Below are 19,065 nucleotides of genomic sequence, written 5' to 3'. Positions count from 1 at the left end.
GTATTCAGAACCGGTAGTTATGGCAATGCACAGATAGAAAAAGTCGTAACACCTTGAAATAATTAATGTAGAGTAATGAAATTTCGAGAATGCATTTGTCTAGGTTATATATTTAACTGATTAACATTGCGAGATCACAGGTTAATGTAAGCGGGAGATGAGCCATTGCAAATGAGAAATGCTGGTAAATTAATAACCGGTGTCGCCGCCACAACGTTGAATGGCAGCCTAAAAACGTGCATGAAATTTGTTGTAAAGGTGTGGGATGTCAGTTTGTGGGATGCAGTTCCATGCGCGGTACACTCGGTCAGTTGATACAGGGACGGTTAACGCTGGTTGTGGATTACGTTGGAGCTGTCGTCCGATGGTATCCCATACGTGCTCGACTGCAGACAGATCTCGTGACCGAGCAGACCAAAACAACATGTTAACAGTTTGTAGAGCATGGTGGATTACAACAGCGGTATGCTGACGAGCGTTATCCTGGTGAAAAACACCCCCCTGAATGCTGTTCGTGACTGGCAGCACAACAGCTCGAAACATCAGACTGGTGTACAAATTTTCAGTCAGAGCGCGTGGGATAGCCACGAGAGTGTATAAAGGCACATTTGCATGCCGTGCGTGAGTTTCCTCGGAAACGCGAAATCTTAATTAAATAATTAATCTGTGAGAAATAAATAAAGCCTATGGCACACAACTGCAGCGCTGTGTCGCTGATAAAACAAAAGCAGAATTACGTTACTCGTATGTTTGATTAAAAAAAGGAGAGGTCTTGGATAAGTGGTGCGGGAAGCACGTATATTTTATTGTCTGGCACACCGCCATATTTCATGTTATAGAAAATTACTGCGAGTTGCAACCACACTAGGCACTCGATTCTGTAAAGAATTTATATTTATGAAAGTAAGTAGGATTATGAACTGTAGGCTTATTCATTGAATATATCTGATTTAACTAACTGTGTAAACTTTTTATGTTTAGTAGACAGTCACCTCTGTACGACGTATTGACATGGCTGGCAAATTATTCTAATATTGAGATTTAGATTTGAGTCCGCACCTACCGCAGCAGTCTTTGGAAACGATGTAAATACGAAGTCCGATTATTTGAGTCTTATTTCACGGTCAACTACGAATAACATTACATTTACGAAAAAGCCATTGTCAAGCGTCTGATACCGAATAATTAAACGTCACGCAAATATTAAGTACAACCAATCACTATCATACAATAATACATAATTAATATTTTATTTTATTTTATTTTATTTATTTTATAAGTGCTTCTCTGACGTATGAAATCGAACTCCAGATCATAACTCCAGGTGCATCTCCAGTGTGTCCAGCATCCAGACAAGTTGGTTGCAGGCACTCAACTGGCGTCGTTTTAACCATCACTGGCACTAAGGCAGAGCCAGCTTTCACCGGAAAACACAGCAGTCCTCCATCCTGTCCTCCAACGAGCTCTCGCTTGACACCACTCAGGTCGCAAATGACGGTGGTTCGGGGTCAGTGGAATGCACGCTACGGTGGGCCTGGATCGGATCTGTCCTTGAAGGAACCGACTTGTAACAGTTCGTTGTGTCGCTGTGGTGCCAACTGCTGCTCAAATACCTGCTACAGATGCAGTACGATGCGGCAGGGCCGCATGTCAAACACAACGGTCTACCCTCGCGGTAGTGCCACATGGCCGTCCACAGCCCGCTCTTCTTGCGACCGTACATTCTTGTGTCCACCACCGCCAGCAATCATATACAGTGGCTAAATTCCTGTTATGTCTTTCTGCATTACCGAAGAAGGAACACCCAGCTTCTCGTAGTCCTATTATATAACCCTGTCCAAACGCAGTGAGCAGTTGATATTGGCGTCTTCTTCGACATACAGGCATTTTTGACTGACATCAGCTCATCACGTCACATCTCAAACGTAACTAACACTGATGACACTTACGGTGCGTATTTAAAGCAAACCTGATTTGCATCTTCATAGTGGGCTACTAGCTTCACTCTTATGCGAATGGTGCTGAATTTGAACAGCACATCGCCTTTCAGATGTAGAAACATGCCAACCAACTTTCGTTTCCGTCTCGGTCTTCTGATTTTTTCCCCCAGTGCAGAACACGCATCGCTTCACAAAACACAATTCTCGACAGTAACTTATAAATGTGGACATCAGTAACATACCTATGCTGCTTCCGATACATTTTGTTTACATCTGTGACATGACGTGAGTAGGTCAGTGTCCTAGCCATGACATTGCAAGCCATGTGCCTCATTATCTATGATGTCATCACCTGTATCAGTAACGTCGACACCCATATCAACCACATCATCATTACGTGACAGGCTACGTACTTCCCCTCTCCCTCCTCCCCCCCTCCCTTTTCCCTTCCCCATCTCTACCCTCCCCACTACAGCCCACTACATCGCTCTTGACGGTCCGTACATGTTATAATCTCAATATGAAATGCTATGGCGCCTTGCTAGGTCGTAGCAAATGACGTAGCTGAGGGCTATGCTAACTATCGTCTCGGCAAATGAGAGCGTAGTTGTCAGTGATCCATCTCTGGCTAAGTCGGCTGTACAACTGGGGCGAGTGCTAGTAAGTCTCTCTAGACCTGCCGTGTGGTGGCGCTCGGTCTGCAATCACTGACAGTGGCGACACGCGGGTCCGACGTATACTAATGGACCGCGGCCGATTTAAAGGCTACCACCTAGCAAGTGTGGTGTCTGGCGGTGACACCACAGGTCAGCGAGAAAAATATGACCACTGACATACTATCGATATAAAGCCGTCCAGGCGATAGCTTTGTCACCTGGCGAGTAACGACTGGTAGTCAGTTATAAGCATGGTGCATGTAATATCAGCGAGTGTCCTGTCCACGTGAAGAATGGGGAAAGCGCGCGGTCTATCTCAATTTAACCGACGACAGATTGTGATGGCCCAGAGGCTTAGCACAAGCATTTCGGGAACTGCACGACTTGTCGGGTGTTCGAGGAGTGCTGTGGTGTCTTCAACACGTGGGGAAACCGAGGTGAAACCACATACAGACGTCATAGGGATAGGCTGCCACCCCTCATTACGGATGTAGGACATCGTAGGCTGGGCACACTGGAAAAACGAGACAGGCGGCGAACTGCAGCCGACGACCCGTACACATGTCAATGTCAACACCACGACAGCGGCAACTCTGAATGCAATGGATGCACGACCAGTACCTTCTTCATCATGCCGACGGGAGGGAGCAAATGCGTCGTCTTCCAAGGGAACGGCTCCTCGACACCTGTACTGAGCGACAGAGACAAACTGGTGGTGACTCCATTATGCTCTGGGGAACATCCACGTGGCCATCCATGGGTGCAGTGGAGCTCGCGCAAGGCACCATGACGGCCTAGGTGTATGGTTCAGTGGTTGCACACCACGTATATCCCATCATGACGATTCTGTTTCCGAATGGCAGTGGCATTTTTCAGCACAATGATGCACCATGTTACAAGAGCAGGAGTGCGATGTAGAAGTTCGACGAACACAGTGGCGAGTTCCAATTGCTGTGCTGCCCCCCCCCCCCCCCCCCCACACACACACACCACCCCATCTTACCATGTCTGTACCCGTTCGAATATATCTAGGATGTGATTGAAAATGGCGACAGAGCTCATTGCCCCTGTGGTGTCACCGCCAGACACCACACTTGCTAGGTGGTAGCCTTTAAATCGGCCGCGGTCCGGTAGTATACGTCCGACCCGCGTGTCGCCACTGTCAGTGATTGCAGACCAAGCGCCGCCACACGGCAGGTCTAGAGAGACTTACTAGCACTCGCCCCAGTTGTACAGCCGACTTTGCTAGGAAAGGTTCACTGACAAATACGCTCTCATTTGCCGAGACGATAGTTAGCATAACCTTCAGCTACGTCATTTGCTACGACCTAGCAAGATTATCAATAGATATTTAACTTGTGATGCCTGTACCGTCAGACCGATGTTCTCCAATTATGGATTAAAGTTAAGTATTGTACCAGTTACCTCCTGTTTTGCTAGTCTTATTTCTCTGACCTGTTCCAGACCTCACGCCAGCCTGCGTGAGCTTAAACGCGTGCCTTTCGGCTACCAGTCATAGTGGACTGGCTGTCGGGCCAGTCCACTACAGCCCCCTTCCACCAATTTATGGGAATTACTTGACTTGTGTGTGGTATTCAAACCGATGGGATCATCAAAGTCGGTGGAGAAGACCTGAAGGAAGTGGAGCGATTCAAATATCTTGGCTCTGTCATATGCAGTGATGGTGAAAGTCTACCGGATGTCCGTGTCCATGTTAACACAGCCTGGATGAGTTGCGCCAGGTGACTGGCGTCTTGTGTGATTGCTGTATGCCTTTACGCCTTAAGTCAAAGGTTTATAGGACTGTAGTACATCCAGTCGAACGTCATGGGTCGCAGTGTTGACCAACAACAACTAAGCATGCGCAGGCTCTCCATGTGACGGAAATGCATATGCTCTGATGGTCCCTTGGGATTACCCGATTTGACCGTGCTACAAACGTCGACGCTCGACGGTGACTTGGAGTTGCACTCATCTCAGGCAAACTATGGGGAAGCAGATTAAGATGGTATGGATACGTCAGGCGCGGTAAAGCAGACTCGGCGGCAAGGACAGCTCTGCACACGGATATAAATGACCGAAGACCTCGTGACAGGATCGACCATATCAGGAAGAACACGCAGTTCATCACTGGAACCTATCAAGATGCCCTTGACAGACCCAGATGGAGGTAGATGTGTCAAAAAGCGGGATCATGCTAAGAAGGAGAAGAAGACGTGACTCGTGTGTGCAGATGTGGTGGTCGCTCCCTCCAGCGACCTTCCAAGACCTCATTGCTTCCGTGCCGTTATGCGTTGTCGCTGTCGGCTGTGCCAAAGGTGGACGTATTGGCGATTAGGTAAGTGGCCATAATGTTCTGGCTGATCAGTGAATATTTCAATTTTCATACTGATTACAGTGAAGTCTGTAACGCGAGCAGATTGCTGGTGGAATGAGGTATCAACAATGGCTCTGAGGACTATGGGACTTAACATCTGTGGTCATCAGTCCCCTAGAACTTAGAACTACTTAAACCTAACTAACCTAAGGACATCACACACATCCATGCCCGAGGCAGGATTCGAACCTGCGACCGTAGCAGTCGCGCGGTTCCGGACTGAGCGCCTTAACCGCGAGACCACCGCGGCCGGCTATCAACAATGAAATATTTCCTTATATAATATGTTACAAACTTTAAAACATTACACTTATTTCATTGCTCAAGAAGATACATTCTGCTCATTAGCATCAAGCCATAAATTTTATTATAAATTGCTTTACATTTATTTCATTGTTTAACAACAAGATCCGTTCCACTCATTGGCATCAAACTAACATTACATTTCCTTCATAGTTGAACAACAAGATCTATCCACTCATTGACGTCAAATGAGAAATATTTCAAGTGACAATCACGCCATCACTGATTCAATAACTCCACATTTAATTCAGCAGCCGCTGGTTCGTATTTGTCAACACACGTTTTCCATCACAGCGTAAGAAATGAGGGGCTGTCCTTGTCCTCAGAACTAAGTACGTCATATTCCGCCAACACGTTCTTATCCATTTTACTTTCTCCAGATCTCTCATTCAGACACGTAACTAGGGCATTCTACTCTCCCGCTTTTCTCTACGGTCGCAGGGTCGAATCCTGCCTCGGGCATGGATGTGTGTGATGTCCTTAGGTTAGTTAGGTTTAAGTAGTTCTAAGTTCTAGGGGACTGATGATCTCAGCAGTTAAGTCCCATACTGCTCAGAGCCATTTCTCCCGCTTTTCCCATGTTGTCTCGTGTTACAGCAACTTTTCCTTAATCCTCCCGGTTTCCTTACTGACCGCCTCTTTCTCCCGTGTATTTCGTCATTGACAGCTATTATAAATATTAGTCCCACGAAGCACTATCGATAGTTCTAAATCCCTGACCGACAGATCTCGGAAAGTTCTCCTTTAATAATCGGTGTATTATCGACTTAGACATTCTGGGTGAAGGCAATATGAGGGGTGGAAGAAGAATGCCATAGCCTTGGCGACTAGAGAGGTTGTGAGAGGGGAATGTTTACTTGTTTGTCTTCGGTCGGTACTGGCAACCAACAAATGCGCGCGCCTCTTACCGATCGGAGGCTACGGTATAAATAAGGCACAGAAGTAACAAAGCCTTGAGGGAACGGATTGTAGAGGCAGTCATGTTTAAGCACACTCGTGTTATTTACTTCTCAACTAACTCACACAAGCTTATTGTGTGCTGCGTTAGATCACAGGAGAAATGCCTACTGCATCCAACATAATTTTATAGAATTTCATAATCGTAATGAAAAAGAACTGAAGATGTCCTCAAAGTTACTGAAATATTTTGGTAATGGCAGTAAGATCATTAAAAACGTTGCAGGTGATGGGGTTGTGGAAATAAATTATGGAAGTATGCTTTCCATGATTTCTGTTTGACTAAGATGATAACATGCGGTCGAACGAAGGCAGAATCAATTGTCCGAAAGATTTTGGCTCCAATGTTCAGAATTTCATTGGAGTCTCGAAAGATCCAGCTAAATCAAGCAGCTTTTTCTCTACTGCAGTTAATGCATCCGACCACAAAAACGTAAAGATGTTCCCTCTAGTTGCAAGGCATTTTGAGCCTGAAAAGATAATAAGAAATAGACTTATGGAACAGACTGATGAAGCAACTATTGTGTCCACAGTCTGATCAAGTCTTCACTTAATTTTCGTAATTTAGATGTAAGGAACCTCGCTGTGCACTGTGGAGATAATACAAACATAAATCACAGGGAGCAAAATTTTATGTTTAAACTATACTAAGAACACAACAAGCATTTTATGAAACCAAATGCTCAGAACACACACTGCATAATGCAACAAAACGTACACGTGATGCATTAAATGCGGATACTGAAATAACTGTCTTGAAAATATATGGACATTTGTCTTTGTCACACCTTCAAAGAAAATGCGATGTAGTTGTGCAGGTGAAATTTATTGCTATTGAATCTTCCTTAAACCTCGCTTAAGATCATGGTCAGATGTTGGTCATCTTCCTTAACACCACGATCAAATGTTGGTCGCCCTGCACGTGACAGGTGGATGACTGAGTGCGAGGCATTCGACGCTGTCTCCAGTCTCAATTAACACACCAGCTGAGCCAATACTGTGGGGATGGCGATTTTAGATTAACCATTTTGCTGAAAGTATAACCAACACATAGCAGGGCATTGTCCACTGTGGAATGAAATCACCAGAAGGAACCATGCTACTTCAGGCACCACGCAACATCCGAAATGCATGTTCCTTTGGAACTAACTGATTGTCTGTTGTGCGAAATACTTGGCACTCAAAGAAGATATCGTATTCATACCTGGTTCTGGAAAAAAAAGCAAACATAGAAATGAGCAAATTCATGATAGCAAAAAAAAAAAATAATCCTCAACATGAGAGGTTTCCCCTTTTGATGAGTAAGATATCCGCCATGTGCACACAAACGAGAACTAATTTATGATTTGCACACAGTTCATTCCTAACGAGCTCTCTGGGCCAAGCGCCGGCCGCACTAGTGGTTCGTCAATCAGAGACTCGCCAGGGAACCAACAGGGTCTTCAGCGCCGTATTACAACCAGCAACATTCTCTGCATGATGCAGCTAGTGCTGTCAACCAAACTTTGCTAAGATTTGACCTCTGTACTGGGACATATATGGGCTTTGGTTTTGGCCATCGTAGTGCTTCACATTATTCACATTTTCATACTAAAGTGAACTAAGCAATTAACTTTCTTCTTGGACCGACATCCCGACAGACAGTTATTGTGCCATTCAAGTGCAACTCTGACTTAACCATATACTGTCAATGTAAAAACATACTCCAAGGAGGATATTTGAGTTCACGCGCTTACTAGTAAACCTGTTCTGTATTAACTAAGTGAGACCACACAGCTCCAGAGACATTTTCAAGTCTCTAACATCTATGACGTAAATATTCTGAGTGACGCAATGAATAAAAATTTGTACTGAGGCTGGGATTTGAACCCAGCTCTGCTGCCCACTAGGCAGATATGCTAGATGTGAGTTTAGGTGGAATGCCAAGTGGGCTGAAGTGTGAATGAGAATTTGGATTTTGGGGGGGGGGGGGGGGGGGGGAGGGGACAGACATACTAATGTACCCCCTGCAATTGTGAAAAGTCACGGTGCTATAGTGGCATACTGGTTAGCGCATCTGCCTAGTGAGCAAGAGACCTGGTTTCGAATCCCATCATTGGTACAAATTTTCATTTATCGCTTTTTCTATGTTGTTTACCTGGCCTATGTTCTCACTGCACCTCCAGCGGTGTGATACACATCAAATGGCAGTGAAGCGTTTTTTGTGGAACTCAGTTTTTCATGCATGTGCTATGTTCGAGGTAGAGAGTGGTTTTATTTTGTATGGCTTCCAAGTCCCGAGTGAACTGACATGTATTTTGCGTTGCAGCATGGCTCAGCCAACGGATGTTAGTGCTCCAGTGTTACTACTTCTCCAAAATATGTAACAAACTCAACAACTGCTGTTGGAATAGATGGCTATCATCAGCACATCACTGCTAGGAATCTCCAGCAACCTGCCACACATCGATGTACTGGTGGAAGGATTCCAAACGGCACCCTCGCCTTTCTGTTCATTTGACAAGAAGGTCGAGACATGGGCAAACTATATACGCTACATCGAGAAATAAACTGATATAGGCATGTGTATTCAAGTACAGAGATATGTAAACAGGCAGAATACGGCGCTGCGGTCGGCAACGCCTATATAGAACAAGTGTCTGGCGCAGTTGTTAGATCGGTTACTGGTGCTACAATGGCAGGTTTTCAAGATTTAAGTGAGTTTGAATGTGGTGTTATAGTGGGCGCATGAGCGATGAGACACAGCATCTCCAAGGTAACGATGAAGTGGGGATTTTCATTACGACCATTAAGCGAGTGTACCGTGAATGTCAGGAATCCGGTAAAACATTAATCTCTGACATCGCTGTGGCAGGAAAAAGATCCTGAAAGAACGGGATCAACAAAGACTGAAGAGAATCGTGTGCCAGAAGTGCAACCCTTCTGCAAATCGCTGAGGATTTCAATGCTGGTCCATCAACAAGTGTCAGCGTGCGAACCATTTAACAAAAGATCATCAATATGGGTTTTCGGAGCTGAAGGCCCGGCCCATTCGTATACCCTTTACGACAAAAAGCTTTACGCCTCGCCTGGGCCCGTCAACACCGACATTGGACTGTTGATGACTGGAAACATGTTGCCTGGTTATACGAGTCTCGTTTCAGACTGTATTGAGTGGATGGACGTGTACGGGTATGGTGACAACCTCATGAATCCATGGTCCCTGCATGTCAGCAGGGGCTCTTCAAGCTGGTAGCGGCTCTGCAATGGTGTGAAGTGTATGCAGTTGGAATGATATGGGACCCCTGATACGTCTAGATACGACTCTGATATGTGACACATACGTAAGCATCTTGTCTGATCACCTGCATCCATTCATGTCCATTGTGCATTCTGACGGACTTGGGCAATTCCAGCAGGACACTTCTATAGTTGCTACAGAGTGGTTCCACGAACCCTCCGCTGACTTTAAACACTTCTGCTGGCCACCAAACGCCCCAAACACGAACATTATTGAGCATATCTAGAATGCCCAGCAACGTGTTGTTCAGAAGAGATCTCCACCCCTTCGCACTCTTACGGATTGATGGACAGCCCTTCAGGATTCGTGGAGTCAGTTCCCTCTAGTACTCCTTCAGACATCAGTCCAGTCCATGCCAAGTCATGTTGCGGCACTTCTGGGTACTCGTGGACGGCGAGGGGGGGGGGGGGGGGGAGAGGGGCAGGTGATGTTCACCGGCAAGTTTTCTTTTTGCCCTATGAAGGCTCTGAAATGTACCATTTACTGCAGCAGCTCAACCCAGATGTTGAGTCGTACGTCCTTCTGTTTCGACGATTCAATGCATGCTTACTAGACTATTGTGACTCTTAAATGCATATCACAGCTGCCTGTCAAAAATTTTTCAGCTCCTACAGGCTCTGTGGGTAAGGTGTATATGGAGTAGATAGCTACGTTACGGCATATGTACAGAGACTGCCGTTTTCAGTGGGCAAACCCCAGCGCAAACAATTGTTCGCCATGTCGTTAGTCCAGGATACCCTCATTTGTCTGCCTGATAGAGTACTCCACTGTGATCTTCTTCAGCATAAGGACTCCTCAATGGATACGTGTCTTCCCATCATTAGATCCTCGGCAGCACTGCAGGACCCCCATCTGGTTTTTGCCACCCACGTACTTCTCTGAACCCAGACCCAGTCTCAGCCTCCATATTGGCCCCAGTCGCTTGCCACAGGCAAAGACGCTGTGGACAGGTCCCCACAGCTGCACTCCTGCAGTGATTGTTTCGTGACACATCAGCATCAACAGTACTATTATCGCTGAGCCAAATACTCAGCCAGTGAAAAACGGGTCTCAAGGCTGAAGTTTGTCAGTCATCTCTGTAACTGAATGTTTATTATACTCGCCTGGACTCTCTAGATACCGGATCAAATGAGGTGTCTAGTGTTTTCCCTCCTGATGTACTCCATGTTCAGCCCCTTCTCCCTTTCTCCAATAGGTTTTTAATGCTGACAGTGGCTGTCAATGCCATTCCAGTGGTTTACCAAATCGAGACAAGTGTGTCAACAGTCACTATAGATTGGGAAACATACAGCTGTCAGAGCTCTCCCCCCACTTCAGATGTTCTACAAACAACTCAATAACACCATCGTGATCAAGAGCCAGTTTAATGCTCAATTCCCGTACCAGGCAGCCTGATTATAGCACACCTCATGGTCGATGCAACAGGGGTTACAAACAGTCTGGGTTTAAGCCGTTTTCATGCCCTGAGGTGGAAGTACGTAATTCTACTAACAGTATCGAACCGTTAGTGGCTAGCTCACATCTGCAGGATCTTTGCGCCAAATATGAACAAGTTTGTTCACTTCTCTTTACCATCACCACAAGAGGCAAACGTCGCACTCCTTCCCTCAGACACGCCCTGTTTCTTTAAAGCGCACATTGTTCCCTTTTTGTTCTGGGATATGCTTCAGAGAGACCTCAAACGCCTGCAGGATGACAGCATCTTGACCCAACTCATCAACAGTCAATTAGCCATTCCCATTGTCATTGTGGGAGAACCGAACTGTTCGCTAAGGATGTGTGGAGACTTCAAAACCACATTTAATGCACATGTTGCACTCCTCCTCTCATATACGCCCTGCTTCTTCAAAGCACACATTGTTCCCTTTGTTTTCTGGGATATGCTTCAGAGCGAGCTCAAACGCCTCCAGGATGAGAGCATCTTGACCTGCCTTATCAATAGTCAGTGAGTGACTCCCATTGTTAATGTGGAAAAACCGAAGGGTCCGCTAAGGACGTGTGGAGACTTCAAAACCCCGATTAATGTCCAGTTCATCATTGATTCCTACCCTGCACCTAATGTAGCAGATATTATATCTTGCCAGTTGCAAGATCTATAGAAAAATTTATTTGTGCAGTGCATGTATCCAACTCATGCTAGACGAAGCATCAATGAACATCTTGGTCATCAACAATCCATTTGGACTTTGTCAGTATAATCGGTTTCTATCAAATATCTTTCAATGTTACTTACAGCATTTTACATGTGACATGCCAGGGATGGCCAGCTACTTAGATGACATTGTACTTACTGGTAAGAACGCTCAAAATGTAACTGTCAACCTCGACTCATTTGATTTGCTCCAGCTGACCAACGTGTGTAAGAACGACAAATGTTGTTTTTTGTTTTTACCACAAGTAGAATATTTGGGACATATGTTAAGTGTATCAGGGATACAGACCGCACCTCACTACATGCAGGCTATCCAGAAACCCCTAATTACTAACGATGCCAAACAAATAAAATCCGTACATGGTGTAATGGTCGCCTAGTCGTAGATATTTGCTATAATCGCACTATTTCACTCCGATTTACGGAGCTTGTTAGCACTTGATGTTAGGTTGGCGCCATTAAAATGCATTGTGGTAATCGCTGCTGCTTCCTGGATCGCTGCTGTGTCTCGATACTAATGCTGGCTCTATATCTGGTTGTCTAGGGATAAAAAGATGAGGTCCCGTGTTTTTTATGTACTTTTGATGATAAATAACGAGCGAAACCAACAAATATTTAAACTTCAAATATTTATAATCCGGTGGCCATCTTAATTCCACTGTCCACCAAAGACAATGACACAACACAAAGTAGTACTTCTTTTACATGTTCTTTGCATTGTTTATCCACCTCGAACAATAACACACAAACACACTCTACCAAAGTGACATTCCGACTGCGCTCCCGACCCTTCTTGCTGCTTGTATTTATAACCTTGTCAAAGAACTACTAAAAAGAGATATAGTTTATAAGTCACATGTACATCTGTTATCGTAATTTGTGCAGAAAAGTTATTAATTTATATCAAGTGGCATAATTTAACAGGTTATTAAAATGACAGACAGATTTTTTGACTTGACAGAATAATTCTTTGTTACAAAAAGGCCGTTTTTTAGAAGTTTGTCAATCGACTTCTCTAATTTGCATAAATAAGGAAATAACATGAATTATTAAGAATTACATTGGTTTTCGTTCAAAATAGGAGTGTTTACGTGAATACTGAGTGAAAACGCTCCTAGTGAACAAATAGATCTCACTGGGTGATTTTTATTTAAGGAGATCCAAAATACGTGAGTTGGCCACTATTTTTCGTACTTCATGTTAATTATTTAAGAAGAACATAGTGTTTTTACATGATGACATTTGCTGTATCAGTGCTCAAGTGATATTAACTTTTGTGTGGGTCAGTTATTCAGCATAATTTAATGAGTTGACTGTTTATGGAGACATGTTATGCAATCATTGTTAACATACACAATAACTTTTCTATAATTATAAATACTCGTTAAACTGGTTGCATTTGGAGGGTATCGCATACTTCGGTAAAGTAAAGCCTTTAATAGGTTCCATTACAATGGACAACTCAACTAGTACAGAAAATTCATTCTTCACATGGGGTGACCATCGCAGAACCACTCCCTCAGCTGATGCTGAAAAACGTTAAATGGAATTGTACTCCCACATGTGACAAAGCTTTCCAGGATTTCTAAAGAGTTCTTCTTCATCCAGAATGTCTCAAGCCTTCAACCCTTTCAAGACCTTAATTGTCGCAGCAGATACATTGACTTAAGGCTTGGATGAAGTTGATGGGGTGGAACACACTATGGCATTCATCTCCAAGACACAAACACAAGCACAACGTAATTACTACTAAATAGAGAAGGAGTCAGGCAGTAGCAGCCGAACGAGACAGAAGCAGCAACAGGGAAGTAACCGCTTTTGTGGCATTTACGAGTTCCTAACCAGAAGCGAATTTTATTATATCATATGTGTGCTTTAATAGTTTAGTTTCTTGAGTTTCAGCGTGTAAATTTAACATCTAATAGCCACAGTTCTCGCGTTTTCGGTTGCGTCGCAAAGTAAACCGATTTTGTGGCGTAGTACAAGTTCCTAATCAGGGACTAAATAATGAGTGCTTTGGTAGTTATGTTTTTGAATATCTGCCTATTACTAGACACAGTTCGTGCGTTTTCCTCAGGGTCTACAGTAAAGTTGTGCAGCACATGTCGATAGTCCGTTTATCTGCATAGTTGAGTTTTCCACAGTCTTTAGTATGGACAGGGACTGCGATTGTCGTGTGCGGATGCGAGCCGAGTCGGTGACACTTCGCTCTCAGCTTCAGGCTGTGATGGCTTTGGTTACACAGCTTGAGGCTGCAGTGGATGGGCACCACTGTCGTGGGCCGGCCGTGGGGATCCAACGGACGTCCAGCACGTCAGAGTCCCCCGATCGGTCCTCAGCGGTGGCCAACCCAGTTGCTGCTCGCACTGAGGCTGACCCCTCACCTGTGGTCGAGTGGGAGGTCGCCCCGGGGCGACGCAGGCGGCGAAAGACTTCCCAGGCGGCCGCACGCAAGGCCTCCCCAGTTTGTCTGACAAACAAGCTCCAGGTGCTGTCAGTGGCTGACACTATCGCTGAGCCAGACGCTGTCGCCTGTCGTGTTTCAGAGGAAACCACTCAGCCTGCAAGATCCGGGCAATCACAGAGGGTAGGATTATTGGTAGTTGGGAGCTCCAACGTTAGGCGCGTTATGGGGCTCCTTAGGGACTTGGCTGATAAGAAGGTTAAGAAAACCAATGTGCACTCCGTGTGCATACTGGGTGGAGTCATTCCAGATGTGAAAAGGGTCCTCCCGGATGGGCCGGCCCGAGTGGCCGAGCGGTTCTAGGCGCTTCAGTCTGGAACCGCGCGACTGCTACAGTCGCAGGTTCGAATCGTGTTTCGGGCATCGATATGTGTGGTGTCCTTAGGTTAGTTAGGTATAAGTAGTTCTAAGTTCTAGGGGAATGATGACCTCAGATGTTAAGTCCCATAGTGCTCAGAGCCATTTGAATTTGAACCTCCCGGATGCCATGAAGAGCACAGGGTGCAGCCAGCTGCAGGTGGTTGCTCACGTCGCTTCCAGTGATGTGTGTCACTTTGGATCAGAAGAGATTCTCTCTGGCTTCGAGCGGCTAACAGGAGTGGTGAAGGCTGCCAGTCTTGCTTGCAAGATGAAAGCAGAGCTGACCATTTGCAGCATAGTCGACAGGAGCGATTGCGGAACTCTGGTACAGAGCCGAGTGGAGGGTCTGAATCAGCGGCTCAGACGGTTCTACGATCGTGCAGGCTGCAGATTCCTCGACTTGCGCCAAAGGGTGGTTGGGTTTCGGGTTCCGCTGAATAGGTCAGGTGTCAACTATACGCAGGAGGCGGCTTCCCGAGTAGCAGGGGCTGTGTGGCGTGGAGTGGGTGGTTTTTTAGGTTAGAGGGTCTCGGGAAAACACAAGAAGGGCTTCAGTCACAAAGGGTGCAGGTTGAACACAGGAAGAACGTAGATACAGGAGTCATTGGTATAACAGTTGTAAACTGTCGTAGCTGTGTTGGGAAAGTACCAGAGCTCCAAGTGCTAATAGAAAGCACTGTTGCTCAAATTGTTATAGGCACAGAAAGCTGGCTAAAGCCGGATATAAACAAAGCCGAAATTTTTGCGAAAAACCTAACGGTGTTCCGAGAGGATAGGCTAAACACGGTTGGCGGTGGCGTGTTTGTTGCTGTCAGAAGTAGTTTAACTTGTCGCGAATTGAAGTACATAATTCTTGTGAGTTAGTATGGGTAGAGGTCATTGTTGGCAATCAGAATAAAATAATAATTGAATCTCTTTACCGACCTCCCAATTCAGATGATACAGTTGCTGAAAGATTCAAAGAAAACTTGAGTTTGATTTCAAACACGTACCCGATTCATGCTATAATAGTTGATGATGACTTTAATTTACCCTCGATATGTTGGCGAAAATATATGTTTAATTCTGGAGGTACGCATAAAATATCATCCGAAATTGTGTTAGACGCATTCTCTGAAAATTGTTTAGAGCAGCTAGTTCATGAGCCCACGCGAATAGTGAACGGTTGTAAAAACACACTTGACCTCTTAGCAACAAATAATCCTGACTTAATAACGAGCATCACAACCGATTCAGGGATTAATGAACACAGGGTTGTCGTAGGGAGATTGAATATTGTAATCCCCAAATCCTCGAAAAATATACGTATTCAAAAAAGCAGTTAAAAATTCACTTGACGCCTTCCTGAGAGACAACCTCCACTCATTCCAAATTAATAATATAAGTGTAGACCAGATGTGGCTTAAATTCAAAGAAATAGTATCGGCAGCAATTGAGAGATTTATACCAAACAAATTAACAAACGACGCAGCTGATCCTCCTTCGTACACAAAACGCATTAGAACACTGTTGCAGAAACAACGAAACAAACATACCAAATTTAAGCAGACGCAAAATCCCCAAGACTCGCAATATTTTACAGAACCTCGAAATTTAGCGCGGACTTCAATGCGAGATGCTTACAACAATTTCCACAACGAAACTTTGTCTCGAAACCTGGCAGAAAATCCAAAGAGATTCCGGTCGTATGTGAAGTATGTTAGCGGCAAGAAACAACCAATGACTTCTCTGCGTGATAGCAATGGAGATACTATCAAAGGCAGTGCTGCCAAAGCAGAGTTGCTAAACACAGCCTTCCGAAATGTCTTTACAATAGAAGACGAAGTAAATATTACAGAATTCGAATCGAGAACAGCTGCCAACATGAGTAAACATCCTCGGAGTAGTGAAGCAACTTAAATCATTTAATAAAGGCAAGTCTTCTGGTCCAGACTGTATACCAATTAAGCTCCTTTTGGAGTATGCTGATGTATTAGCTCCATACTTAAGAATCATACACAACCGTTCGCCCTACGAAAGATCCGTACCCAAAGACTGGAAGGTTGCACAGGTCACACTAATATTCAAGAAAGGTAGTAGGAGTAATCCACTAAATTACAGGCCCATATCGTTAACGTCGATATGCAGCAGGATTTTGGAACACATATTGTGTTCGAGTATTATGAATTACCTCGAAGAAAACGGTCTATTTACACACAGTCAACATGGTTCAAATGGCTCTGAGCACTATGGGAGTTAACATCTGCGGTCATCAGTCCCCTAGAACTTAGAACTACTTAAACCTAACTAACCTAAGGACATCACTCACATCCATGCCCGAGGCAGGATTCGAACCTGCGACCGTAGGGGGTCTCGCGGTTCCACACTGAAGCGCCTAGAACCGCACGGCCACAACGGCCGGCCACAACGGCCGGCCACACAGTCAACATGGGTTTAGAAAACATCGTTCCTGTGAAACATAACTAGCTGTTTATTCACATGAAGTGTTGGGTGCTATTGACAAGGGATTTCAGATCGATTCCGTATTTCTGGATTTCCGGATGGCTTTTTGACACTGTACCACACAAGCGGGTCGTAGTGAAATTGAGTGCTTATGGAATATTGTCTCAGTTACGTGACTGGATTTGTGATTTTCTGTCGTAGTAATTGACGGAAAATCATCGAGTAAAACAAAAGTGATTTCTGGCGTTCCCCAAGGTAGTGTTATTGGCCCTTTGCTGTTCCTTATCTATATAAACGATTAGGAAGAAAATCTGAGCAGCTGTCTTCGATTGTTTGCAGATGACGCTGTCGTTTATCGACTAATAAAGTCATCAGAAGATCAAAACAAACTGCAAAACGATTTAGAAAAGATATCTGAATAGTGCGAGAAGTGGCAGTTGACCCTAAATAACGAAAAGTGTGAGGTCCTCCACATGAGTGCTAAAAGGAACTCGTTAAACTTCGGTTACGCGATAAATCAGTCTAATCTAAAAGCCGTAAATTCAACTAAATACTTAGGTATTACAATTACGAACAACTTAAATTTGAAGGAACACATAGAAAATGGTGTGGGGAAGGCTAATCAAAGACTGCGTTTTTTTGGCTGGACACTTAGAAAATGTAACAGACCTACTAAGCAGACTGCCTACACTACGCTTGTCCGCTCTCTTTTAGAATAATGCTGCGCGATGTCGTATCCTTACGAGACAGGACTGACAGAGTACATCGAAAAAGTTCAAATAAAGGCAGCGCGTTTTGTACTATCGCAAAATATGGGAGAGAGTGTCTCTGAAATGATACAGGATTTGGGCTGGACATCATTAAATGAAAGACGTTTTTCGTTGCGACGGAATCTTCTCACGAAATTCCAATCACCAACTTTCTCCTCCGAATGCGAAAATATTTTGTTGACACCGACCTACATAGGGAGGAACGATCACCACGATAAAATAAGGGAAATCAGAGCTGGTACGGAAATATATAGGTGTTCATTCTTTCCGCGCTCTATACGAGATTGGAATAATAGGGAATTGTGAAGGTGGTTCGACGAACTCTCTACCAGGCACTTAAATGTGATTTGCAGAGTATCCATGTAGAGGTAGATGTAGATGAAGGAAGCCCTGACTTATCTTCTCCCTGAAAGAGTTCCACAATTGTGTGTACAGCTTACATTTTACTCCATTAACTGATCATAAACCTGTTTTGCCACTGTTCAAGGCCAGCTGCAACATGCCTACCAACAAGGTGTGTCATCTCCAGTGATGGCCATTGTTCCTATCATGGTACAACAAGAACATACTATATAGGTCAATAAAGCAACACCCCTGCAGATATCCTCTGAAGCCTGGCCCTTGGACAAGACCCAGAGTTCTACTCAGCGCCAGGGCGCTGTTTCCATACAGATACTGAATCTGAAGAAGTGATGGCCAACTTCTACTTGCGTTCAGCAATCATTGCCCGCCAATCTTTAGGTGACCCAGTCATTTGGCAAGTAATTCGATTAGTGGATCATGGTTGCCCAGTGGACAGAAAACAACTACACCACCCACAGCTGTAAACATACTGGTAATGTCGAAACGAACTATCAATTCTTAACGATGTCCTATGCCTTCAGCGGGACAACAGTTACATGCAAGTGGTGATTCCACAAACCCTCAGACAATGCAAAGTGATGCTCCTCTACAAAGCTCCTTGACCAAATGACTGGCTCAGCGACATATAGGTATTGACAACGATTTTGCACGATGCACCACCTGTCAGAGTAAACAGGCAGATCCAACACGGTGATGTTTTCCCTTGCCAGACGCATCATCAACATGGACTCGACTCCATTTAGACTTTGCAGGCCTTTTCTTGGAATACTTCTGGTTAATCCTCACTGATGTGTGTTTTGAATGTCTTCAGCATCATTGGCGAAAACAGTCCAAGCACTGGCCCATATCTTTTCCATCAAGGGTCTCCCAGAAACCATCATGACAGATAGTACCTCCCCTCTCCCACAGTTTACATCCACTGAATTTGGCACTTTTTGTTCAGAAAATGGCGTCGCCTAGTTGCCTGTGGCACCGACTACAACAGCGGTTCACCAATCATA

The sequence above is a fragment of the Schistocerca piceifrons genome, chromosome 1 (genome assembly GCF_021461385.2).
Source record: "Schistocerca piceifrons isolate TAMUIC-IGC-003096 chromosome 1, iqSchPice1.1, whole genome shotgun sequence".
Lineage (NCBI taxonomy): Eukaryota > Metazoa > Arthropoda > Insecta > Orthoptera > Acrididae > Schistocerca > Schistocerca piceifrons.
This window is presented reverse-complemented; position numbering follows the sequence as displayed.